Raw genomic sequence first — 26,013 nt, 5'->3', positions numbered from 1 at the left:
GGAGTCAATGTAGTTTGTTTTTCTCAATAACCATAGAAGTAATAGGGTAAAGTAAAGACATTATGTGGATTTTTTGCTACAGCACTTCTGTCAAAATACGAATTAAATGAGTTAAGATGATAATGGATTTTCTACTACAAGCAAAGACCAAAAAAGTCAAAATAGCAATCCGAATTTTAGATTTGATAAATGAAAATAGCACATAGCAGAGGATGGTTTCAATCCATCGACCTCTGGGTAATGGGCCCAGCAAGCTTCCGCTGCGCCACTCTGCTGCTCATGGAAATGCTTAGAACTCAAGAAGGGTTGATTCATCACAAGAACATGGCAATGTGTTCCTTTTAATTAGCGAAAAATCCTAAAATATCTGTCCAGATTAGAGACTTTATAAACTTTGGCAAGGAAACTTTCCAGATCAATGTTTCTTAGCTGTTGTTAGTTTATGTCTCACATAGGGTCTCTGTGGCGCAATTTGTTAGCGCGTTCGGCTGTTAACCGGAAGGTTGGTGGTTCAATCCCACCCAGGGACGAGAATCTTCTATTAGTCAAATTTTGGGGAATTTTAGGTAGAGAAGTCAACATGTCAAACTACCTATTTTATGGTAGGGTTCAAGACTTTCTCTGAAACAATTATCTCTAAAGTGAGTTTAATTTGATTTAAGCCAATTTATTCAACAATTAGAAAATACCTGAAGGTTAATGTTGTTCCTGGTGATATCTAATCAGCAGAATGCAACCTAGCAGCATTTTTAAGTGAAAGCCTGTGTTATGTTATAACCAGATGTTATCTTATCAGTACAAAGGTAAGGAATTAAGAAAAACTTTTTGAAGTTTGAAGATTTTTCTTACAAAATCATTGTCTTATTGCATCACCATAGTGTAAGCTGGAAAGATGATTTTGATAAATTACTTGTTTGAACACCTGATTTGCTCTTCTGGAGTCAATGTAGTTTGTTTTTCTCAATAACCATAGAAGTAATAGGGTAAAGTAAAGACATTATGTGGATTTTTTGCTACAGCACTTCTGTCAAAATACAATTTAAATGAGTTAAGATGATAATGGATTTTCTACTATAAGCAAAGACCAAAAAAGTCAAAATAGCAATCCCAATTTTAGATTTGATAAATGAAAATAGCACATAGCAGAGGATGGTTTCGAACCAACGACCTCTGGGTTATGGGCCCAGCACGCTTCCGCTGCGCCACTCTGCTGCTCATGGAAGTGCTTAGAACTCAAGAAGGGTTGATTCATCACAAGAACATGGCAATGTGTTCCTTTTAATTAATGAAAAATCCTAAAATAACTGTCCAGATTAGAGACTTTATAAACTTTGGTAAGGAAACTTTCCAGATCAATGTTTCTAAGCTGTTGTTTGTTTATGTCTCATATAGGGTCTCTGTGGCACAATTGGTTAGCACATTCAGCTGTTAATTGGAATATTGGTGGTTCAATCCCACCCAGGGATGAAAATCTTCTATTAGTCAAATTTTGGGGATTTTTAGGTAGAGAAGTCAACATGTCAAACTACCTATTTTATGGTAGGGTTCAAGACTTTCTCTGAAACAATTATCTCTAAAGTGAGTTTAATTTGATTTAAGCCAATTTATTCAACATTTAGAAAATACCTGAAGGTTAATGTTGTTCCTGGTGATATCTAATCAGCAGAATGCAACCTAGCAGCATTTTTAAGTGGAAGCCTGTGTTATGTTAAAACCAGGTGTTATCTTATCAGTACAAAGGTAAGGAATTAAGAAAAACTTTTTGAAGTGTGAAGATTTTTCTTACAAAATCATTGTCTTATTGCATCACCAAAGTGTAAGCTGGAAAGATGATTTTGATAAATTACTTGTTAGATCACCTGATTTGCTCTTCTGGAGTCAATGTAGTTTGTTTTTCTCAATAACCATAGAAGTAATAGGGTAAATTAAAGACATTATGTGGATTTTTTGCTACAGCACTTCTGTCAAAATACGATTAAAATGAGTTAAGATGATAATGGATTTTCTACTATAAGCAAAGACCAAAAAAGTCAAAATAGCAATCCCAATTTTAGATTTGATAAATGAAAATAGCACAGGATGGTTTCAATCCAACGACCTCTGGGTTATGGGCCCAGCACGCTTCCGCTGCGCCACTCTGCTGCTCATGGAAGTGCTTAGAACTCAAGAAGGGTTGATTCATCACAAGTACATGGCAATGTGTTCCTTTTAATTAGTGAAAAATCCTAAAATAACTGTCCAGATTAGAGACTTTATAAACTTTGACAAGGAAACTATCCAGATCAATGTTTCTTAGCTGTTGTTAGTTTATGTCTCACATAGGGTCTCTGTGGCGCAATTGGTTAGCGCGTTCAGCTGTTAACCGGAAGGTTGGTGGTTTAATCCCACCCTTGGACGAGAATCTTCTATTAGTCAAATTTTGGGGAATTTTAGGTAGAGAAGTCAACATGTCTAACTACCTATTTTATGGTAGGGTTCAAGACTTTCTCTGAAACAATTATCTCTAAAGTGAGTTTAATTTGATTTAAGCCAATTTATTCAACAATTAGAAAATACCTGAAGGTTAATGTTGTTCCTGGTGATATCTAATCAGCAGAATGCAACCTAGCAGCATTTTTAAGTGAAAGCCTGTGTTATGTTATAACCAGGTGTTATCTTATCAGTACAAAGGTAAGGAATTTAGAAAAACTTTTTGAAGTTTGAAGATTTTTCTTACAAAATCATTGTCTTATTGCATCACCAAAGTGTAAGCTGGAAAGATGATTTTGATAAATTACTTGTTTGAACACCTGATTTGCTCTACTGGAGTCAATGTAGTTTGTTTTTCTCAATAACCATAGAAGTAATAGGGTAAAGTAAAGACATTATGTGGATTTTTGCTACAGCACTTCTGTCAAAATACGAATTAAATGATTTAAGATGATAATGGATTTTCTACTATAAGCAAAGACCAAAAAAGTCAAAATAGCAATCCCAATTTTAGATTTGATAAATGAAAATAGCACATAGCAGAGGATGGTTTCAATCCAACGACCTCTGGGTTATGGGCCCAGCACGCTTCCGCTGCACCACTCTGCTGCTCATGGAAGTGCTTAGAACTCAAGAAGGGTTGATTCATCACAAGAACATGGCAATGTGTTCCTTTTAATTAATGAAAAATCCTAAAATAACTGTCCAGATTAGAGACTTTATAAACTTTGGCAAGGAAACTTTCCAGATCAATGTTTCTTAGCTGTTGTTAGTTTATGTCTCACATAGGGTCTCTGTGGCACAATTGGTTAGCACGTTCGGCTGTTAATTGGAATCTTTTTGGTTCAATCCCACCCAGGGACGAAAATCTTCTATTAGTCAAATTTTGGGGATTTTTAGGTAGAGAAGTCAACATGTCAAACTACCTATTTTATGGTAGGGTTCAAGACTTTCTCTGAAACAATTATCTCTAAAGTGAGTTTAATTTGATTTAAGCCAATTTATTCAACAATTAGAAAATACCTGAAGGTTAATGTTGTTCCTGGTGATATCTAATCAGCAGAATGCAACCTAGCAGCATTTTTAAGTGAAAGCCTGTGTTATGTTATAACCAGGTGTTATCTTATCAGTACAAAGGTAAGGAATTAAGAAAAACTTTTTGAAGTTTGAAGATTTTTCTTACAAAATCATTGTCTTATTGCATCACCAAAGTGTAAGCTGGAAAGATGATTTTGATACATTACTTGTTTGAACACCTGATTTGCTCTACTGGAGTCAATGTAGTTTGTTTTTCTCAATAACCATAGAAGTAATAGGGTAAAGTAAAGACATTATGTGGATTTTTGCTACAGCACTTCTGTCAAAATACGAATTAAATGATTTAAGATGATAATGGATTTTCTACTATAAGCAAAGACCAAAAAAGTCAAAATAGCAATCCCAATTTTAGATTTGATAAATGAAAATAGCACATAGCAGAGGATGGTTTCAATCCAACGACCTCTGGGTTATGGGCCCAGCATGCTTCCGCTGCACCACTCTGCTGCTCATGGAAGTGCTTAGAACTCAAGAAGGGTTGATTCATCACAAGAACATGGCAATGTGTTCCTTTTAATTAATGAAAAATCCTAAAATAACTGTCCAGATTAGAGACTTTATAAACTTTGGCAAGGAAACTTTCCAGATCAATGTTTCTTAGCTGTTGTTAGTTTATGTCTCACATAGGGTCTCTGTGGCACAATTGGTTAGCACGTTCGGCTGTTAATTGGAATCTTGGTGGTTCAATCCCACCCAGGGACGAAAATCTTCTATTAGTCAAATTTTAGGGATTTTTAGGTAGAGAAGTCAACATGTCAAACTACCTATTTTATGGTAGGGTTCAAGACTTTCTCTGAAACAATTATCTCTAAAGTGAGTTTAATTTGATTTAAGCCAATTTATTCAACATTTAGAAAATACCTGAAGGTTAATGTTGTTCCTGGTGATATCTTATCAGCAGAATGCAACCTAGCAGCATTTTTAAGTGGAAGCCTGTGTTATGTTAAAACCAGGTGTTATCTTATCAGTACAAAGGTAAGGAATTAAGAAAAACTTTTTGAAGTGTGAAGATTTTTCTTACAAAATCATTGTCTTATTGCATCACCAAAGTGTAAGCTGGAAAGATGATTTTGATAAATTACTTGTTAGAACACCTGATTTGCTCTTCTGGAGTCAAGGTAGTTTGTTTTTCTCAATAACCATAGAAGTAATAGGGTAAAGTAAAGACATTATGTGGATTTTTGCTACAGCACTTCTGTCAAAATACGAATTAAATGAGTTAAGATGATAATGGATTTTCTACTATAAGCAAAGACCAAAAAAGTCAAAATAGCAATCCCAATTTTAGATTTGATAAATGAAAATAGCACATAGCAGAGGATGGTTTCAATCCAACAACCTCTGGGTTATGGGCCCAGCACGCTTCCGCTGCGCCACTCTGCTGCTCATGGAAGTGCTTAGAACTCAAGAAGGGTTGATTCATCACAAGAACATGGCAATGTGTTCCTTTTAATTAATGAAAAATCCTAAAATAACTGTCCAGATTAGAGACTTTATAAACTTTGGTAAGGAAACTTTCCAGATCAATGTTTCTTAGCTGTTGTTAGTTTATGACTCACATAGGGTCTCTGTGGCGCAATTGGTTAGCGCGTTCAGCTGTTAACCGGAAGGTTGGTGGTTTAATCCCACCCAGGGACGAGAATCTTCTATTAGTCAAATTTTGGGGAATTTTAGGTAGAGAAGTCAACATGTCTAACTACCTATTTTATGGTAGGGTTCAAGACTTTCTCTGAAACAATTATCTCTAAAGTGAGTTTAATATGATTTAAGCCAATTTATTCAACAATTAGAAAAAACCTGAAGGTTAATGTTGTTCCTGGTGATATCTAATCAGCAGAATGCAACCTAGCAGCATTTTTAAGTGAAAGCCTGTGTTATGTTATAACCAGGTGTTATCTTATCAGTACAAAGGTAAGGAATTAAGAAAAACTTTTTGAAGTTTGAAGATTTTTCTTACAAAATCATTGTCTTATTGCATCACCAAAGTGTAAGCTGGAAAGATGATTTTGATAAATTACTTGTTAGAACACCTGATTTGCTCTTCTGGAGTCAATGTAGTTTGTTTTTCTCAATAACCATAGAAGTAATAGGGTAAAGTAAAGACATTATGTGGATTTTTGCTACAGCACTTCTGTCAAAATACGAATTAAATGAGTTAAGATGATAATGGATTTTCTACTATAAGCAAAGACCAAAAAAGTCAAAATAGCAATCCCAATTTTAGATTTGATAAATGAAAATACCACATAGCAGAGGATGGTTTCAATCCAACGACCTCTGGGTTATGGGCCCAGCAGGCTTCCGCTGCGCCACTCTGCTGCTCATGGAAGTGCTTAGAACTCAAGAAGGGTTGATTCATCACAAGAACATGGCAATGTGTTCCTTTTAATTAATGAAAAATCCTAAAATAACTGTCCAGATTAGAGACTTTATAAACTTTGGCAAGGAAACTTTCCAGATCAATGTTTCTTAGCTGTTGTTAGTTTATCTCTCACATTGGGTCTCTGTGGCGCAATTGGTTAGTGCGTTCGGCTGTTAACCGGAAGGTTGGTGGTTTAATCCCACCCAGGGACGAGAATCTTCTATTAGTCAAATTTTGGGGAATTTTAGGTAGAGATGTCAACATGTCTAACTACCTATTTTATGGTAGGGTTCAAGATTTTCTCTGAAACAATTATCTCTAAAGTGAGTTTAATATGATTTAAGCCAATTTATTCAACATTTAGAAAATACCTGAAGGTTAATGTTGTTCCTGGTGATATCTAATCAGCAGAATGCAACCTAGCAGCATATTTAAGTGGAAGCCTGTGTTATGTTAAAACCAGGTGTTATCTTATCAGTACAAAGGTAAGGAATTACGAAAAACTTGTTGAAGTGTGAAGATTTTTCTTACAAAATCATTGTCTTATTGAATCACCAAAGTGTAAGCTGGAAAGATGATTTTAATAAATTACTTGTTAGAACACCTGATTTGCTCTTCTGGAGTCAATGTAGTTTGTTTTTCTCAATAACCATAGAAGTAATAGGGTAAAGTAAAGACATTATGTGGATTTTTTGCTACAGCACTTCTGTCAAAATACGATTAAAATGAGTTAAGATGATAATGGATTTTCTACTATAAGCAAAGACCAAAAAAGTCAAAATAGCAATCCCAATTTTAGATTTGATAAATGAAAATAGCACATAGCAGAGGATGGTTTCAATCCAACGACCTCTGGGTTATGGGCCCAGCACGCTTCCGCTGCGCCACTCTGCTGCTCATGGAAGTGCTTAGAACTCAAGAAGGGTTGATTCATCACAAGAACATGGCAATGTGTTCCTTTTAATTAGCGAAAAATCCTAAAATAACTGTCCAGATTAGAGACTTTATAAACTTTGGCAAGGAAACTTTCCAGATCAATGTTTCTTAGCTGTTGTTAGCTTAGGTCTCACATAGGGTCTCTGTGGCGCAATTTGTTAGCGCGTTCGGCTGTTAACCGGAATGTTGGTGGTTCAATCCCACCCAGGGACGAGAATATTCTATTAATCAAATTTTGGGGAATTTTAGGTAGAGATGTCAACATGTCTAACTACCTATTTTATGGTAGGGTTCAAGACTTTCTCTGAAACAATTATCTCTAAAGTGAGTTTAATTTGATTTAAGCCAATTTATTCAACAATTAGAAAATACCTGAAGGTTAATGTTGTTCCTGGTGATATCTAATCAGCAGAATGCAACCTAGCAGCATTTTTAAGTGAAAGCCTGTGTTATGTTATAACCAGGTGTTATCTTATCAGTACAAAGGTAAGGAATTAAGAAAAACTTTTTGAAGTTTGAAGATTTTTCTTACAAAATCATTGTCTTATTGCTTCACCAAAGTGTAAGCTGGAAAGATGATTTTGATAAATTACTTGTTTGAACACCTGATTTGCTCTTCTGGAGTCAATGTAGTTTGTTTTTCTCAATAACCATAGAAGTAATAGGGTAAAGTAAAGACATTATGTGGATTTTTTGCTACAGCACTTCTGTCAAAATACGAATTAAATGAGTTAAGATGATAATGGATTTTCTACTACAAGCAAAGACCAAAAAAGTCAAAATAGCAATCCCAATTTTAGATTTGATAAATGAAAATAGCACATAGCAGAGGATGGTTTCGATCCATCGACCTCTGGGTAATGGGCCCAGCAAGCTTCCGCTGCGCCACTCTGCTGCTCATGGAAATGCTTAGAACTCAAGAAGGGTTGATTCATCACAAGAACATGGCAATGTGTTCCTTTTAATTAGCGAAAAATCCTAAAATATCTGTCCAGATTAGAGACTTTATAAACTTTGGCAAGGAAACTTTCCAGATCAATGTTTCTTAGCTGTTGTTAGTTTATGTCTCACATAGGGTCTCTGTGGCGCAATTTGTTAGCGCGTTCGGCTGTTAACCGGAAGGTTGGTGGTTCAATCCCACCCAGGGACGAGAATCTTCTATTAGTCAAATTTTGGGGAATTTTAGGTAGAGAAGTCAACATGTCAAACTACCTATTTTATGGTAGGGTTCAAGACTTTCTCTGAAACAATTATCTCTAAAGTGAGTTTAATTTGATTTAAGCCAATTTATTCAACAATTAGAAAATACCTGAAGGTTAATGTTGTTCCTGGTGATATCTAATCAGCAGAATGCAACCTAGCAGCATTTTTAAGTGAAAGCCTGTGTTATGTTATAACCAGATGTTATCTTATCAGTACAAAGGTAAGGAATTAAGAAAAACTTTTTGAAGTTTGAAGATTTTTCTTACAAAATCATTGTCTTATTGCATCACCATAGTGTAAGCTGGAAAGATGATTTTGATAAATTACTTGTTTGAACACCTGATTTGCTCTTCTGGAGTCAATGTAGTTTGTTTTTCTCAATAACCATAGAAGTAATAGGGTAAAGTAAAGACATTATGTGGATTTTTTGCTACAGCACTTCTGTCAAAATACAATTTAAATGAGTTAAGATGATAATGGATTTTCTACTATAAGCAAAGACCAAAAAAGTCAAAATAGCAATCCCAATTTTAGATTTGATAAATGAAAATAGCACATAGCAGAGGATGGTTTCGAACCAACGACCTCTGGGTTATGGGCCCAGCACGCTTCCGCTGCGCCACTCTGCTGCTCATGGAAGTGCTTAGAACTCAAGAAGGGTTGATTCATCACAAGAACATGGCAATGTGTTCCTTTTAATTAATGAAAAATCCTAAAATAACTGTCCAGATTAGAGACTTTATAAACTTTGGTAAGGAAACTTTCCAGATCAATGTTTCTAAGCTGTTGTTTGTTTATGTCTCATATAGGGTCTCTGTGGCACAATTGGTTAGCACATTCGGCTGTTAATTGGAATATTGGTGGTTCAATCCCACCCAGGGATGAAAATCTTCTATTAGTCAAATTTTGGGGATTTTTAGGTAGAGAAGTCAACATGTCAAACTACCTATTTTATGGTAGGGTTCAAGACTTTCTCTGAAACAATTATCTCTAAAGTGAGTTTAATTTGATTTAAGCCAATTTATTCAACATTTAGAAAATACCTGAAGGTTAATGTTGTTCCTGGTGATATCTAATCAGCAGAATGCAACCTAGCAGCATTTTTAAGTGGAAGCCTGTGTTATGTTAAAACCAGGTGTTATCTTATCAGTACAAAGGTAAGGAATTAAGAAAAACTTTTTGAAGTGTGAAGATTTTTCTTACAAAATCATTGTCTTATTGCATCACCAAAGTGTAAGCTGGAAAGATGATTTTGATAAATTACTTGTTAGATCACCTGATTTGCTCTTCTGGAGTCAATGTAGTTTGTTTTTCTCAATAACCATAGAAGTAATAGGGTAAATTAAAGACATTATGTGGATTTTTTGCTACAGCACTTCTGTCAAAATACGATTAAAATGAGTTAAGATGATAATGGATTTTCTACTATAAGCAAAGACCAAAAAAGTCAAAATAGCAATCCCAATTTTAGATTTGATAAATGAAAATAGCACATAGCAGAGGATGGTTTCGATCCAACGACCTCTGGGTTATGGGCCCAGCACGCTTCCGCTGCGCCACTCTGCTGCTCATGGAAGTACTTAGAACTCAAGAAGGGTTGATTCATCACAAGAACATGGCAATGTGTTCCTTTTAATTAGTGAAAAATCCTAAAATAACTGTCCAGATTAGAGACTTTATAAACTTTGGCAAGGAAACTTTCCAGATCAATGTTTCTTAGCTGTTGTTAGTTTATGTCTCACATAGGGTCTCTGTGGCACAATTGGTTAGCACGTTCGGCTGTTAATTGGAATCTTGGTGGTTCAATCCCACCCAGGGACGAAAATCTTCTATTAGTCAAATTTTAGGGATTTTTAGGTAGAGAAGTCAACATGTCAAACTACCTATTTTATGGTAGGGTTCAAGACTTTCTCTGAAACAATTATCTCTAAAGTGAGTTTAATTTGATTTAAGCCAATTTATTCAACATTTAGAAAATACCTGAAGGTTAATGTTGTTCCTGGTGATATCTTATCAGCAGAATGCAACCTAGCAGCATTTTTAAGTGGAAGCCTGTGTTATGTTAAAACCAGGTGTTATCTTATCAGTACAAAGGTAAGGAATTAAGAAAAACTTTTTGAAGTGTGAAGATTTTTCTTACAAAATCATTGTCTTATTGCATCACCAAAGTGTAAGCTGGAAAGATGATTTTGATAAATTACTTGTTAGAACACCTGATTTGCTCTTCTGGAGTCAATGTAGTTTGTTTTTCTCAATAACCATAGAAGTAATAGGGTAAAGTAAAGACATTATGTGGATTTTTGCTACAGCACTTCTGTCAAAATACGAATTAAATGAGTTAAGATGATAATGGATTTTCTACTATAAGCAAAGACCAAAAAAGTCAAAATAGCAATCCCAATTTTAGATTTGATAAATGAAAATAGCACATAGCAGAGGATGGTTTCAATCCAACAACCTCTGGGTTATGGGCCCAGCACGCTTCCGCTGCGCCACTCTGCTGCTCATGGAAGTGCTTAGAACTCAAGAAGGGTTGATTCATCACAAGAACATGGCAATGTGTTCCTTTTAATTAATGAAAAATCCTAAAATAACTGTCCAGATTAGAGACTTTATAAACTTTGGTAAGGAAACTTTCCAGATCAATGTTTCTTAGCTGTTGTTTGTTTATGTCTCATATAGGGTCTCTGTGGCACAATTGGTTAGCACGTTCGGCTGTTAATTGGAATCTTGGTGGTTCAATCCCACCCAGGGACGAAAATCTTCTATTAGTCAAATTTTGGGGATTTTTAGGTAGAGAAGTCAACATGTCAAACTACCTATTTTATGGTAGGGTTCAAGACTTTCTCTGAAACAATTATCTCTAAAGTGAGTTTAATTTGATTTAAGCCAATTTATTCAACATTTAGAAAATACCTGAAGGTTAATGTTGTTCCTGGTGATATCTAATCAGCAGAATGCAACCTAGCAGCATTTTTAAGTGGAAGCCTTTGTTATGTTAAAACCAGGTGTTATCTTATCAGTACAAAGGTAAGGAATTTAGAAAAACTTTTTGAAGTGTGAAGATTTTTCTTCCAAAATCATTGTCTTATTGCATCACCAAAGTGTAAGCTGGAAAGATGATTTTGATAAATTACTTGTTAGATCACCTGATTTGCTCTTCTGGAGTTAATGTAGTTTGTTTTTCTCAATAACCATAGAAGTAATAGGGTAAATTAAAGACATTATGTGGATTTTTTGCTACAGCACTTCTGTCAAAATACGATTAAAATGAGTTAAGATGATAATGGATTTTCTACTATAAGCTAAGACTAAAAAAGTCAAAATAGCAATCCCAATTTTAGATTTGATAAATGAAAATAGCACATAGCAGAGGATGGTTTTGATCCATCGACCTCAGGGTTATGGGCCCAGCATGCTTCCGCTGCGCCACTCTGCTGCTCATGGAAGTGCTTAGAACTCAAGAAGGGTTGATTCATCACAAGAACATGGCAATGTGTTCCTTTTAATTAACGAAAAATCCTAAAATAACTGTCCAGATTAGAGACTTTATAAACTTTGCCAAGGAAACTTTCCAGATCAATGTTTCTTAGCTGTTGTTTGTTTATGTCTCATATAGGGTCTCTGTGGCGCAATTGGTTAGCGCGTTTGGCTGTTAACTGGAATGTTGGTGGTTCAATCCCACCCAGGGACGAGAATATTCTATTAGACAAATTTTGGGGTATTTTAGGTAGAGAAGTCAACATGTCAAACTACCTATTTTATGTTAGGGTTCAAGACTTTCTCTGAAAAATTATCTCTAAAGTGAGTTTAATTTGATTTAAGCCAATTTATTCAACAATTAGAAAATACCTGAAGGTTAATGTTGTTCCTGGTGATATCTAATCAGCAGAATGCAACCTAGCAGCATTTTTAAGTGAAAGCCTGTGTTATGTTATAACAGGTGTTATCTTATCAGTACAAAGGTAAGGAATTAAGAAAAACTTTTTGAAGTTTGAAGATTTTTCTTACAAAATCATTGTCTTTTTGCATCACCAAAGTGTAAGCTGGAAAGATGATTTTGATAAATTACTTGTTAGAACACCTGATTTGCTCTTCTGGAGTCAATGTAGTTTGTTTTTCTCAATAACCATAGAAGCAATAGGATAAAGTAAAGACATTATGTGGATTTTTTGCTACAGCACTTCTGTCAAAATATGAATTAAATGAGTTAAGATGATAATGGATTTTCTACTATAAGCAAAGACCAAAAAAGTCAAAATAGCAATCCCAATTTTAGATTTGATAAATGAAAATAGCACATAGCAGAGGATGGTTTCTATCCAACGACCTCTGGGTTATGGGCCCAGCACGCTTCCGCTGTGCCACTCTGCTGCTCATGGAAGTGCTTAGAACTCAAGAAGGGTTGATTCATCACAAGAACATGGCAATGTGTTCCTTTTAATTAGTGAAAAATCCTAAAATAACTGTCCAGATTAGAGACTTTATAAACTTTGACAAGGAAACTATCCAGATCAATGTTTCTTAGCTGTTGTTAGTTTATGTCTCACATAGGGTCTCTGTGGCGCAATTGGTTAGCGCGTTCAGCTGTTAACCGGAAGGTTGGTGGTTTAATCCCACCCAGGGACGAGAATCTTCTATTAGTCAAATTTTGGGGAATTTTAGGTAGAGAAGTCAACATGTCTAACTACCTATTTTATGGTAGGGTTCAAGACTTTCTCTGAAACAATTATCTCTAAAGTGAGTTTAATATGATTTAAGCCAATTTATTCAACAATTAGAAAAAACCTGAAGGTTAATGTTGTTCCTGGTGATATCTAATCAGCAGAATGCAACCTAGCAGCATTTTTAAGTGAAAGCCTGTGTTATGTTATAACCAGGTGTTATCTTATCAGTACAAAGGTAAGGAATTAAGAAAAACTTTTTGAAGTTTGAAGATTTTTCTTACAAAATCATTGTCTTATTGCATCACCAAAGTGTAAGCTGGAAAGATGATTTTGATAAATTACTTGTTAGAACACCTGATTTGCTCTTCTGGAGTCAATGTAGTTTGTTTTTCTCAATAACCATAGAAGTAATAGGGTAAAGTTAAGACATTATGTGGATTTTTGCTACAGCACTTCTGTCAAAATACGAATTAAATGAGTTAAGATGATAATGGATTTTCTACTATAAGCAAAGACCAAAAAAGTCAAAATAGCAATCCCAATTTTAGATTTGATAAATGAAAATACCACATAGCAGAGGATGGTTTCAATCCAACGACCTCTGGGTTATGGGCCCAGCACGCTTCCGCTGCGCCACTCTGCTGCTCATGGAAGTGCTTAGAACTCAAGAAGGGTTGATTCATCACAAGAACATGGCAATGTGTTCCTTTTAATTAATGAAAAATCCTAAAATAACTGTCCAGATTAGAGACTTTATAAACTTTGGCAAGGAAACTTTCCAGATCAATGTTTCTTAGCTGTTGTTAGTTTATCTCTCACATTGGGTCTCTGTGGCGCAATTGGTTAGTGCGTTCGGCTGTTAACCGGAAGGTTGGTGGTTCAATCCCACCCAGGGACGAGAATCTTCTATTAGTCAAATTTTGGGGAATTTTAGGTAGAGATGTCAACATGTCTAACTACCTATTTTATGGTAGGGTTCAAGATTTTCTCTGAAACAATTATCTCTAAAGTGAGTTTAATTTGATTTAAGCCAATTTATTCAACATTTAGAAAATACCTGAAGGTAAATGTTGTTCCTGGTTATATCTAATCAGCAGAATGCAACCTAGCAGCATTTTTAAGTGGAAGCCTGTGTTATGTTATAACCAGGTGTTATCTTATCAGTACAAAGGTAAGGAATTAAGAAAAACTTTTTGAAGTGTGAAGATTTTTCTTACAAAATCATTGTCTTATTGCATCACCAAAGTGTAAGCTGGAAAGATGATTTTGATAAATTACTTGATAGAACACCTGATTTGCTCTTCTGGAGTCAATGTAGTTTGTTTTTCTCAATAACCATAGAAGTAATAGGGTAAAGTAAAGATATTATGTGGATTTTTTGCTACAGCACTTCTGTCAAAATACGATTTAAATCAGTTAAGATGATAATGGATTTTCTACTATAAGCAAAGACTAAAAAAGTCAAAATAGCAATCCCAATTTTAGATTTGATAAATGAAAATAGCACATAGCAGAGGATGGTTTCGATCCAACGACCTCTGGGTTATTGGCCCAGCACGCTTCCGCTGCTCCACTCTGCTGCTCATGGAAGTGCTTAGAACTCAAGAAGGGTTGATTCATCACAAGAACATGGCAATGTGTTCCTTTTAATTAGCGAAAAATCCTAAAATAACTGTCCAGATTAGAGACTTTATAAACTTTGGCAAGGAAACTTTCCAGATCAATGTTTCTTAGCTGTTGTTTGTTTATGTCTCATATAGGGTCTCTGTGGCACAATTGGTTAGCACATTCGGCTGTTAATTGGAATATTGGTGGTTCAATCCCACCCAGGGACGAAAATCTTCTATTAGTCACATTTTGGGGATTTTTAGGTAGAGAAGTCAACATGTCAAACTACCTATTTTATGGTAGGGTTCAAGACTTTCTCTGAAACAATTATCTCTAAAGTGAGTTTAATTTGATTTAAGCCAATTTATTCAACAATTAGAAAATACCTGAAGGTTAATGTTGTTCCTGGTGATATCTAATCAGCAGAATGCAACCTAGCAGCATTTTTAAGTGAAAGCCTGTGTTATGTTATAACCAGGTGTTATCTTATCAGTACAAAGGTAAGGAATTAAGAAAAACTTTTTGAAGTTTGAAGATTTTTCTTACAAAATCATTGTCTTTTTGCATCACCAAAGTGTAAGCTGGAAAGATGATTTTGATAAATTACTTGTTAGAACACCTGATTTGCTCTTCTGGAGTCAATGTAGTTTGTTTTTCTCAATAACCATAGAAGTAATAGGGTAAAGTAAAGACATTATGTGGATTTTTTGCTACAGCACTTCTGTCAAAATACGATTAAAATGAGTTAAGATGATAATGGATTTTCTACTATAAGCAAAGACCACAAAGTCAAAATAGAAATCCCAATTTTAGATTTGAAAAATGAAAATAGCACAAAGCAGAGGATGGTTTCGATCCATTGACCTCTGTGTTATGGGCCCAGCACGCTTCTGCTGCGCCACTCTGCTGCTCATGGAAGTGCTTAGAACTCAAGAAGGGTTGATTCATCACAAGAACATGGCAATGTGTTCCTTTTAATTAACGAAAAATCCTAAAATAACTGTCCAGATTAGAGACTTTATAAACTTTGGCAAGGAAACTTTCCAGATCAATGTTTCTTAGCTGTTGTTTGTTTATGTCTCATATAGGGTCTCTGTGGCACAATTGGTTAGCACATTCGGCTGTTAATTGGAATATTGGTGGTTCAATCCCACCCAGGGACGAAAATCTTCTATTAGTCACATTTTGGGGATTTTTAGGTAGAGAAGTCAACATGTCAAACTACCTATTTTATGGTAGGGTTCAAGACTTTCTCTGAAACAATTATCTCTAAAGTGAGTTTAATTTGATTTAAGCCAATTTATTCAACAATTAGAAAATACCTGAAGGTTAATGTTGTTCCTGGTGATATCTAATCAGCAGAATGCAACCTAGCAGCATTTTTAAGTGAAAGCCTGTGTTATGTTATAACCAGGTGTTATCTTATCAGTACAAAGGTAAGGAATTAAGAAAAACTTTTTGAAGTTTGAAGATTTTTCTTACAAAATCATTGTCTTTTTGCATCACCAAAGTGTAAGCTGGAAAGATGATTTTGATAAATTACTTGTTAGAACACCTGATTTGCTCTTCTGGAGTCAATGTAGTTTGTTTTTCTCAATAACCATAGAAGTAATAGGGTAAAGTAAAGACATTATGTGGATTTTTTGCTACAGCACTTCTGTCAAAATACGATTTAAATGAGTTAAGATGATAATGGATTTTCTACTATAAGCAAAGACCAAAAAAGTCAAAATAGCAATCCCAATTTTAGATTTGATAAATGAAAATAGCACATAACAGAGGATGGTTTCGATCCAATGACCTCTGGGTTATGGGCCCAACACGCTTCCGCTGGGCCACTCTGCTGCTCATGGAAGTGCTTAGAACTCAAAAAGGGTTGATTCATCACAAGAACATGGCAATGTGTTCCTTTTAATTAATGAAAAATCCTAAAATAACTGTCCAGATTAGAGACTTTATAAACTTTGGTAAGGAAACTTTCCAGATCAATGTTTCTTAGCTGTTGTTTGTTTATGTCTCATATAGGGTCTCTGTGGCGCAATTGGTTAGCGCGTTCTGCTGTTAACTGGAATGTTGGTGGTTCAATCCCACCCAGGGACGAGAATATTCTATTAGTCAAATTTTGGGGAATTTTAGGTAGAGAAGTCAACATGTCAAACTACCTATTTTATGTTAGGGTTCAAGACTTTCTCTGAAACAATTATCTCTAAAGTGAGTTTAATTTGATTTAAGCCAATTTATTCAACATTTAGAAAATACCTGAAGGTAAATGTTGTTCCTGGTTATATCTAATCAGCAGAATGCAACCTAGCAGCATTTTTAAGTGGAAGCCTGTGTTATGTTATAACCAGGTGTTATCTTATCAGTACAAAGGTAAGGAATTAAGAAAAACTTTTTGAAGTGTGAAGATTTTTCTTACAAAATCATTGTCTTATTGCATCACCAAAGTGTAAGCTGGAAAGATGATTTTGATAAATTACTTGATAGAACACCTGATTTGCTCTTCTGGAGTCAATGTAGTTTGTTTTTCTCAATAACCATAGAAGTAATAGGGTAAAGTAAAGATATTATGTGGATTTTTTGCTACAGCACTTCTGTCAAAATACGATTTAAATCAGTTAAGATGATAATGGATTTTCTACTATAAGCAAAGACTAAAAAAGTCAAAATAGCAATCCCAATTTTAGATTTGATAAATGAAAATAGCACATAGCAGAGGATGGTTTCGATCCAACGACCTCTGGGTTATTGGCCCAGCACGCTTCCGCTGCGCCACTCTGCTGCTCATGGAAGTGCTTAGAACTCAAGAAGGGTTGATTCATCACAAGAACATGGCAATGTGTTCCTTTTAATTAGCGAAAAATCCTAAAATAACTGTCCAGATTAGAGACTTTATAAACTTTGGCAAGGAAACTTTCCAGATCAATGTTTCTTAGCTGTTGTTTGTTTATGTCTCATATAGGGTCTCTGTGGCACAATTGGTTAGCACATTCGGCTGTTAATTGGAATATTGGTGGTTCAATCCCACCCAGGGATGAAAATCTTCTATTAGTCACATTTTGGGGATTTTTAGGTAGAGAAGTCAACATGTCAAACTACCTATTTTATGGTAGGGTTCAAGACTTTCTCTGAAACAATTATCTCTAAAGTGAGTTTAATTTGATTTAAGCCAATTTATTCAACAATTAGAAAATACCTGAAGGTTAATGTTGTTCCTGGTGATATCTAATCAGCAGAATGCAACCTAGCAGCATTTTTAAGTGAAAGCCTGTGTTATGTTATAACCAGGTGTTATCTTATCAGTACAAAGGTAAGGAATTAAGAAAAACTTTTTGAAGTTTGAAGATTTTTCTTACAAAATCATTGTCTTTTTGCATCACCAAAGTGTAAGCTGGAAAGATGATTTTGATAAATTACTTGTTAGAACACCTGATTTGCTCTTCTGGAGTCAATGTAGTTTGTTTTTCTCAATAACCATAGAAGTAATAGGGTAAAGTAAAGACATTATGTGGATTTTTTGCTACAGCACTTCTGTCAAAATACGATTTAAATGAGTTAAGATGATAATGGATTTTCTACTATAAGCAAAGACCAAAAAAGTCAAAATAGCAATCCCAATTTTAGATTTGATAAATGAAAATAGCACATAACAGAGGATGGTTTCGATCCAACGACCTCTGGGTTATGGGCCCAGCACGCTTCCGCTGGGCCACTCTGCTGCTCATGGAAGTGCTTAGAACTCAAAAAGGGTTGATTCATCACAAGAACATGGCAATGTGTTCCTTTTAATTAATGAAAAATCCTAAAATAACTGTCCAGATTAGAGACTTTATAAACTTTGGTAAGGAAACTTTCCAGATCAATGTTTCTTAGCTGTTGTTTGTTTATGTCTCATATAGGGTCTCTGTGGCACAATTGGTTAGCACGTTCAGCTGTTAATTGGAATATTGGTGGTTCAATCCCACCCAGGATGAAAAACTTCTATTAGTCAAATTTTGGGGATTTTTAGGTAGAGAAGACAACATGTCAAACTACCTATTTTATGGTAGGGTTCAAGACTTACTCTGAAACAATTATCTCTAAAGTGAGTTTAATTTGATTTAAGCCAATTTATTCAACATTTAGAAAATACCTGAAGGTTAATGTTGTTCCTGGTGATATCTAATCAGCAGAATGCAACCTAGCAGCATTTTTAAGTGGAAGCCTGTGTTATGTTAAAACCAGGTGTTATCTTATCAGTACAAAGGTAAGGAATTAAGAAAAACTTTTTGAAGTGTGAAGATTTTTCTTACAAAATCATTGTCTTATTGCATCACCAAAGTGTAAGCTGGAAAGATGATTTTGATAAATTACTTGTTAGATCACCTGATTTGCTCTTCTGGAGTCAATGTAGTTTGTTTTACTCAATAACCATAGAAGTAATAGGGTAAATTAAAGACATTATGTGGATTTTTTGCTACAGCACTTCTGTCAAAATACGATTAAAATGAGTTAAGATGATAATGGATTTTCTACTATAAGCAAAGACCAAAAAAGTCAAAATAGCAATCCCAATTTTAGATTTGATAAATGAAAATAACACATAGCAGAGGATGGTTTCGATCCATCGACCTCTGGGTTATGGGCCTAGCACGCTTCCGCTGCTCCACTCTGCTGCTTATGGAAGTGCTTAGAACTCAAGAAGGGTTGATTCATCACAAGAACATGGCAATGTGTTCCTTTTAATTAACGAAAAATCCTAAAATAACTGTCCAGATTAGAGACTTTATAAACTTTGGTAAGGAAACTTTCCAGATCAATGTTTTTTAGCTGTTGTTTGTTTATGTCTCATATAGGGTCTCTGTGGCACAATTGGTTAGCACATTCGGCTGTTAATTGGAATATTGGTGGTTCAATCCCACCCAGGGACGAAAATCTTCTATTAGTCACATTTTGGGGATTTTTAGGTAGAGAAGTCAACATGTCAAACTACCTATTTTATGGTAGGGTTCAAGACTTTCTCTGAAACAATTATCTCTAAAGTGAGTTTAATTTGATTTAAGCCAATTTATTCAACAATTAGAAAATACCTGAAGGTTAATGTTGTTCCTGGTGATATCTAATCAGCAGAATGCAACCTAGCAGCATTTTTAAGTGAAAGCCTGTGTTATGTTATAACCAGGTGTTATCTTATCAGTACAAAGGTAAGGAATTAAGAAAAACTTTTTGAAGTTTGAAGATTTTTCTTACAAAATCATTGTCTTTTTGCATCACCAAAGTGTAAGCTGGAAAGATGATTTTGATAAATTACTTGTTAGAACACCTGATTTGCTCTTCTGGAGTCAATGTAGTTTGTTTTTCTCAATAACCATAGAAGTAATAGGGTAAAGTAAAGACATTATGTGGATTTTTTGCTACAGCACTTCTGTCAAAATACGATTTAAATGAGTTAAGATGATAATGGATTTTCTACTATAAGCAAAGACCAAAAAAGTCAAAATAGCAATCCCAATTTTAGATTTGATAAATGAAAATAGCACATAACAGAGGATGGTTTCGATCCAACGACCTCTGGGTTATGGGCCCAGCACGCTTCCGCTGGGCCACTCTGCTGCTCATGGAAGTGCTTAGAACTCAAAAAGGGTTGATTCATCACAAGAACATGGCAATGTGTTCCTTTTAATTAATGAAAAATCCTAAAATAACTGTCCAGATTAGAGACTTTATAAACTTTGGTAAGGAAACTTTCCAGATCAATGTTTCTTAGCTGTTGTTTGTTTATGTCTCATATAGGGTCTCTGTGGCACACTTGGTTAGCACGTTCAGCTGTTAATTGGAATATTGGTGGTTCAATCCCACCCAGGGATGAAAATCTTCTATTAGTCAAATTTTGGGGATTTTTAGGTAGAGAAGTCAACATGTCAAACTACCTATTTTATGGTAGGGTTCAAGACTTACTCTGAAACAATTATCTCTAAAGTGAGTTTAATTTGATTTAAGCCAATTTATTCAACATTTAGAAAATACCTGAAGGTTAATGTTGTTCCTGGTGATATCTAATCAGCAGAATGCAACCTAGCAGCATTTTTAAGTGGAAGCCTGTGTTATGTTAAAACCAGGTGTTATCTTATCAGTACAAAGGTAAGGAATTAAGAAAAACTTTTTGAAGTGTGAAGATTTTTCTTTCAAAATCATTGTCTTATTGCATCACCAAAGTGTAAGCTGGAAAGATGATTTTGATAAATTACTTGTTAGATCACCTGATTTGCTCTTCTGGAGTCAATGTAGTTTGTTTTACTCAATAACCATAGAAGTAATAGGGTAAATTAAAGACATTATGTGGATTTTTTGCTACAGCACTTCTGTCAAAATACGATTAAAATGAGTTAAGATGATAATGGATTTTCTACTATAAGCAAAGACCAAAAAAGTCAAAATAGCAATCCCAATTTTAGATTTGATAAATGAAAATAACACATAGCAGAGGATGGTTTCGATCCATCGACCTCTGGGTTATGGGCCTAGCACGCTTCCGCTGCGCCACTCTGCTGCTTATGGAAGTGCTTAGAACTCAAGAAGGGTTGATTCATCACAAGAACATGGCAATGTGTTCCTTTTAATTAACGAAAAATCCTAAAATAACTGTCCAGATTAGAGACTTTATAAACTTTGGCAAGGAAACTTTCCAGATCAATGTTTCTTAGCTGTTGTTTGTTTATGTCTCATATAGGGTCTCTGTGGCGCAATTGGTTAGCGCGTTCTGCTGTTAACTGGAATGTTGGTGGTTCAATCCCACCCAGGGACGAGAATATTCTATTAGTCAAATTTTGGGGAATTTTAGGTAGAGAAGTCAACATGTCAAACTACCTATTTTATGTTAGGGTTCAAGACTTTCTCTGAAACAATTATCTCTAAAGTGAGTTTAATTTGATTTAAGCCAATTTATTCAACATTTAGAAAATACCTGAAGGTAAATGTTGTTCCTGGTTATATCTAATCAGCAGAATGCAACCTAGCAGCATTTTTAAGTGGAAGCCTGTGTTATGTTATAACCAGGTGTTATCTTATCAGTACAAAGGTAAGGAATTAAGAAAAACTTTTTGAAGTGTGAAGATTTTTCTTACAAAATCATTGTCTTATTGCATCACCAAAGTGTAAGCTGGAAAGATGATTTTGATAAATTACTTGATAGAACACCTGATTTGCTCTTCTGGAGTCAATGTAGTTTGTTTTTCTCAATAACCATAGAAGTAATAGGGTAAAGTAAAGATATTATGTGGATTTTTTGCTACAGCACTTCTGTCAAAATACGATTTAAATCAGTTAAGATGATAATGGATTTTCTACTATAAGCAAAGACTAAAAAAGTCAAAATAGCAATCCCAATTTTAGATTTGATAAATGAAAATAGCACATAGCAGAGGATGGTTTCGATCCAACGACCTCTGGGTTATTGGCCCAGCACGCTTCCGCTGCGCCACTCTGCTGCTCATGGAAGTGCTTAGAACTCAAGAAGGGTTGATTCATCACAAGAACATGGCAATGTGTTCCTTTTAATTAGCGAAAAATCCTAAAATAACTGTCCAGATTAGAGACTTTATAAACTTTGGCAAGGAAACTTTCCAGATCAATGTTTCTTAGCTGTTGTTAGTTTATGTCTCACATAGGGTCTCTGTGGCGCAATTGGTTAGCGCGTTCGGCTGTTAACCGGAAGTTTGGTGGTTCAATCCCACCCAGGGACGAGAATATTCTATTAGTCAAATTTTGGGGAATTTTAGGTAGAGAAGTCAACATGTCATACTACCTATTTTATGTTAGGGTTCAAGACTTTCTCTGAAACAATTATCTCTAAAGTGAGTTTAATTTGATTTAAGCCAATTTATTCAACATTTAGAAAATACCTGAAGGTAAATGTTGTTCCTGGTTATATCTAATCAGCAGAATGCAACCTAGCAGCATTTTTAAGTGGAAGCCTGTGTTATGTTATAACCAGGTGTTATCTTATCAGTACAAAGGTAAGGAATTAAGAAAAACTTTTTGAAGTGTGAAGATTTTTCTTACAAAATCATTGTCTTATTGCATCACCAAAGTGTAACCTGGAAAGATGATTTTGATAAATTACTTGATAGAACACCTGATTTGCTCTTCTGGAGTCAATGTAGTTTGTTTTTCTCAATAACCATAGAAGTAATAGGGTAAAGTAAAGATATTATGTGGATTTTTTGCTACAGCACTTCTGTCAAAAGACGATTTAAATCAGTTAAGATGATAATGGATTTTCTACTATAAGCAAAGACTAAAAAAGTCAAAATAGCAATCCCAATTTTAGATTTGATAAATGAAAATAGCACATAGCAGAGGATGGTTTCGATCCAACGACCTCTGGGTTATTGGCCCAGCACGCTTCCGCTGCGCCACTCTGCTGCTCATGGAAGTGTTTAGAACTCAAGAAGGGTTGATTCATCACAAGAACATGGCAATGTGTTCCTTTTAATTAGCGAAAAATCCTAAAATAACTGTCCAGATTAGAGACTTTATAAACTTTGGCAAGGAAACTTTCCAGATCAATGTTTCTTAGCTGTTGTTAGTTTATGTCTCACATAGGGTCTCTGTGGCGCAATTGGTTAGTGCGTTCGGCTGTTAACCGGAAGGTTGGTGGTTCAATCCCACCCAGGGACGAGAATCTTCTATTAGTCTAATTTTGGGGAATTTTAGGTAGAGAAGTCAACATGTCTAACTACCTATTTTATGGTAGGGTTCAAGACTTTCTCTGAAACAATTATCTCTAAAGTGAGTTTAATTTGATTTAAGCCAATTTATTCAACAATTAGAAAATACCTGAAGGTTAATTTTGTTCCTGGTGATATCTAATCAGCAGAATGCAACCTAGCAGCATTTTTAAGTGAAAGCCTGTGTTATGTTATAACCAGGTGTTATCTTATCAGTACAAAGGTAAGGAATTAAGAAAAACTTTTTGAAGTTTGAAGATTTTTCTTTCAAAATCATTGTCTTTTTGCATCACCAAAGTGTAAGCTGGAAAGATGATTTTGATAAATTACTTGTTAGAACACCTGATTTGCTCTTCTGGAGTCAATGTAGTTTGTTTTTCTCAATAACCATAGAAGTAATAGGGTAAAGTAAAGACATTATGTGGATTTTTTGCTACAGCACTTCTGTCAAAATACGAATTAAATGAGTTAAGATGATAATGGATTTTCTACTATAAGCAAAGACCAAAAAAGTCAAAATAGCAATCCCAATTTTAGATTTGATAAATGAAAATAGCACATAGCAGAGGATGGTTTCGATCCAACGACCTCTGGGTTATGGGCCCAGCACGCTTCCGCTGCGCCACTCTGCTGCTCATGGAAGTGCTTAGAACTCAAGAAGGGTTGATTCATCACAAGAACATGGCAATGTGTTCCTTTTAATTAGCGAAAAATCCTAAAATAACTGTCCAGATTATAGACTTTATAAACTTTGGCAAGGAAACTTTCCAGATCAATCTTTCTTAGCAGTTGTTTGTTTAAGTCTCACATAGGGTCTCTGTGGCGCAATTGGTTAGCGTGTTTGGCTGTTAACCTGAAGGTTGGTGGTTCAATCCCCCCCAGGGACGAGAATCTACTATTAGTCAAATTTTGGGGAATTTTAGGTAGAGAAGTCAACATGTCAAACTACCTATTTTATGGTATGGTTCAAGACTTTCTCTGAAACAATTATCTCTAAAGTGAGTTTAATTTGATTTAAGCCAATTTATTCAACATTTAGAAAATACCTGAAGGTTAATGTTGTTCCTGGTGATATCTAATCAGCAGAATGCAACCTAGCAGCATTTTTAAGTGGAAGCCTGTGTTATGTTAAAACCAGGTGTTATCTTATCAGTACAAAGGTAAGGAATTAAGAAAAACTTTTTGAAGTGTGAAGATTTTTCTTACAAAATCATTGTCTTATTGCATCACCAAAGTGTAAGCTGGAAAGATGATTTTGATAAATTACTTGTTAGATCACCTGATTTGCTCTTCTGGAGTCAATGTAGTTTGTTTTTCTCAATAACCATAGAAGTAATAGGGTAAATTAAAGACATTATGTGGATTTTTTGCTACAGCACTTCTGTCAAAATACGATTAAAATGAGTTAAGATGAAAATGGATTTTCTACTATAAGCAAAGACCAAAAAAGTCAAAATAGCAATCCCAATTTTAGATTTGATAAATGAAAATAGCACATAGCAGAGGATGGTTTCGATCCATCGACCTCTGGGTTATGGGCCCAGCACACTTCCGCTGCTCCACTCTGCTGCTCATGGAAGTGCTTAGAACTCAAGAAGGGTTGATTCATGACAAGAACATGGCAATGTGTTCCTTTTAATTAACGAAAAATCCTAAAATAACTGTCCAGATTAGAGACTTTATAAACTTTGGCAAGGAAACTTTCCAGATCAATGTTTCTTAGCTGTTGTTTGTTTATGTCTCATATAGGGTTTCTGTGGCGCAATTGGTTAGCACATTCGGCTGTTAACTGGAATGTTGGTGGTTCAATCCCACCCAGGGACGAGAATCTTCTTTTAATCAAGTTTTGGGGATTTTTAGGTAGAGAAGTCAACATGTCAAACTACCTATTTTAAGGAAGGGTTCAAGACTTTCTCTGAAACAATTATCTCTAAAGTGAGTTTAATTTGATTTAAGCCAATTTATTCAACATTTAGAAAATACCTGAAGGTTAATGCTGTTTCAGGTGATATCTAATCAGCACAATGCAGCCTAGCAGCATTTTTAAGTGGAAGCCTGTGTTATGTTATAACCAGGTGTTATCTTATCAGTACAAAGGTAAGGAATTAAGAAAAACTTTTTGAAGTTTGAAGATTTTTCTTTCAAAATCATTGTCTTTTTGCATCACCAAAGTGTAAGCTGGAAAGATGATTTTGATAAATTACTTGTTAGAACACCTGATTTGCTCTTCTGGAGTCAATGTAGTTTGTTTTTCTCAATAACCATAGAAGTAATAGGGTAAAGTAAAGACATTATGTGGATTTTTTGCTACAGCACTTCTGTCAAAATACGAATTAAATGAGTTAAGATGATAATGGATTTTCTACTATAAGCAAAGACCAAAAAAGTCAAAATAGCAATCCCAATTTTAGATTTGATAAATGAAAATAGCACATAGCAGAGGATGGTTTCGATCCAACGACCTCTGGGTTATGGGCCCAGCACGCTTCCGCTGCGCCACTCTGCTGCTCATGGAAGTGCTTAGAACTCAAGAAGGGTTGATTCATCACAAGAACATGGCAATGTGTTCCTTTTAATTAGCGAAAAATCCTAAAATAACTGTCCAGATTATAGACTTTATAAACTTTGGCAAGGAAACTTTCCAGATCAATCTTTCTTAGCAGTTGTTTGTTTAAGTCTCACATAGGGTCTCTGTGGCGCAATTGGTTAGCGTGCTTGGCTGTTAACCTGAAGGTTGGTGGTTCAATCCCCCCCAGGGACGAGAATCTACTATTAGTCAAATTTTGGGGAATTTTAGGTAGAGAAGTCAACATGTCAAACTACCTATTTTATGGTATGGTTCAAGACTTTCTCTGAAACAATTATCTCTAAAGTGAGTTTAATTTGATTTAAGCCAATTTATTCAACATTTAGAAAATACCTGAAGGTTAATGTTGTTCCTGGTGATATCTAATCAGCAGAA

The 26,013-nt window shown here is 35.1% G+C and overlaps 3 non-coding genes across 3 annotated transcripts; all 3 read left to right on the top strand.

Moving 5' to 3' along the window:
* The first annotated feature begins 13,559 nt into the window (after positions 1 to 13,559).
* Positions 13,560 to 13,633, top strand: TRNAN-GUU (transfer RNA asparagine (anticodon GUU)). Its single transcript has one exon. It is a non-coding gene; the product is annotated as a tRNA-Asn (tRNA).
* Positions 13,634 to 21,990: 8,357 nt separating this feature from the next.
* TRNAN-GUU (transfer RNA asparagine (anticodon GUU)) lies at positions 21,991 to 22,064 on the top strand. Its single transcript has one exon. It is a non-coding gene; the product is annotated as a tRNA-Asn (tRNA).
* Positions 22,065 to 22,927: 863 nt separating this feature from the next.
* Positions 22,928 to 23,001, top strand: TRNAN-GUU (transfer RNA asparagine (anticodon GUU)). The gene has a single exon. It is a non-coding gene; the product is annotated as a tRNA-Asn (tRNA).
* The last annotated feature ends 3,012 nt before the right edge of the window (positions 23,002 to 26,013 follow it).

Source organism: Taudactylus pleione, unplaced genomic scaffold (genome assembly GCF_031769625.1).
Source record: "Taudactylus pleione unplaced genomic scaffold, aTauple2 ptg000134l, whole genome shotgun sequence".
In the NCBI taxonomy this organism is placed as follows: Eukaryota; Metazoa; Chordata; class Amphibia; order Anura; family Myobatrachidae; genus Taudactylus; species Taudactylus pleione.
Note: the sequence above shows the minus strand (reverse complement) of the source record. Positions and strands in the feature narration are given on the sequence as shown.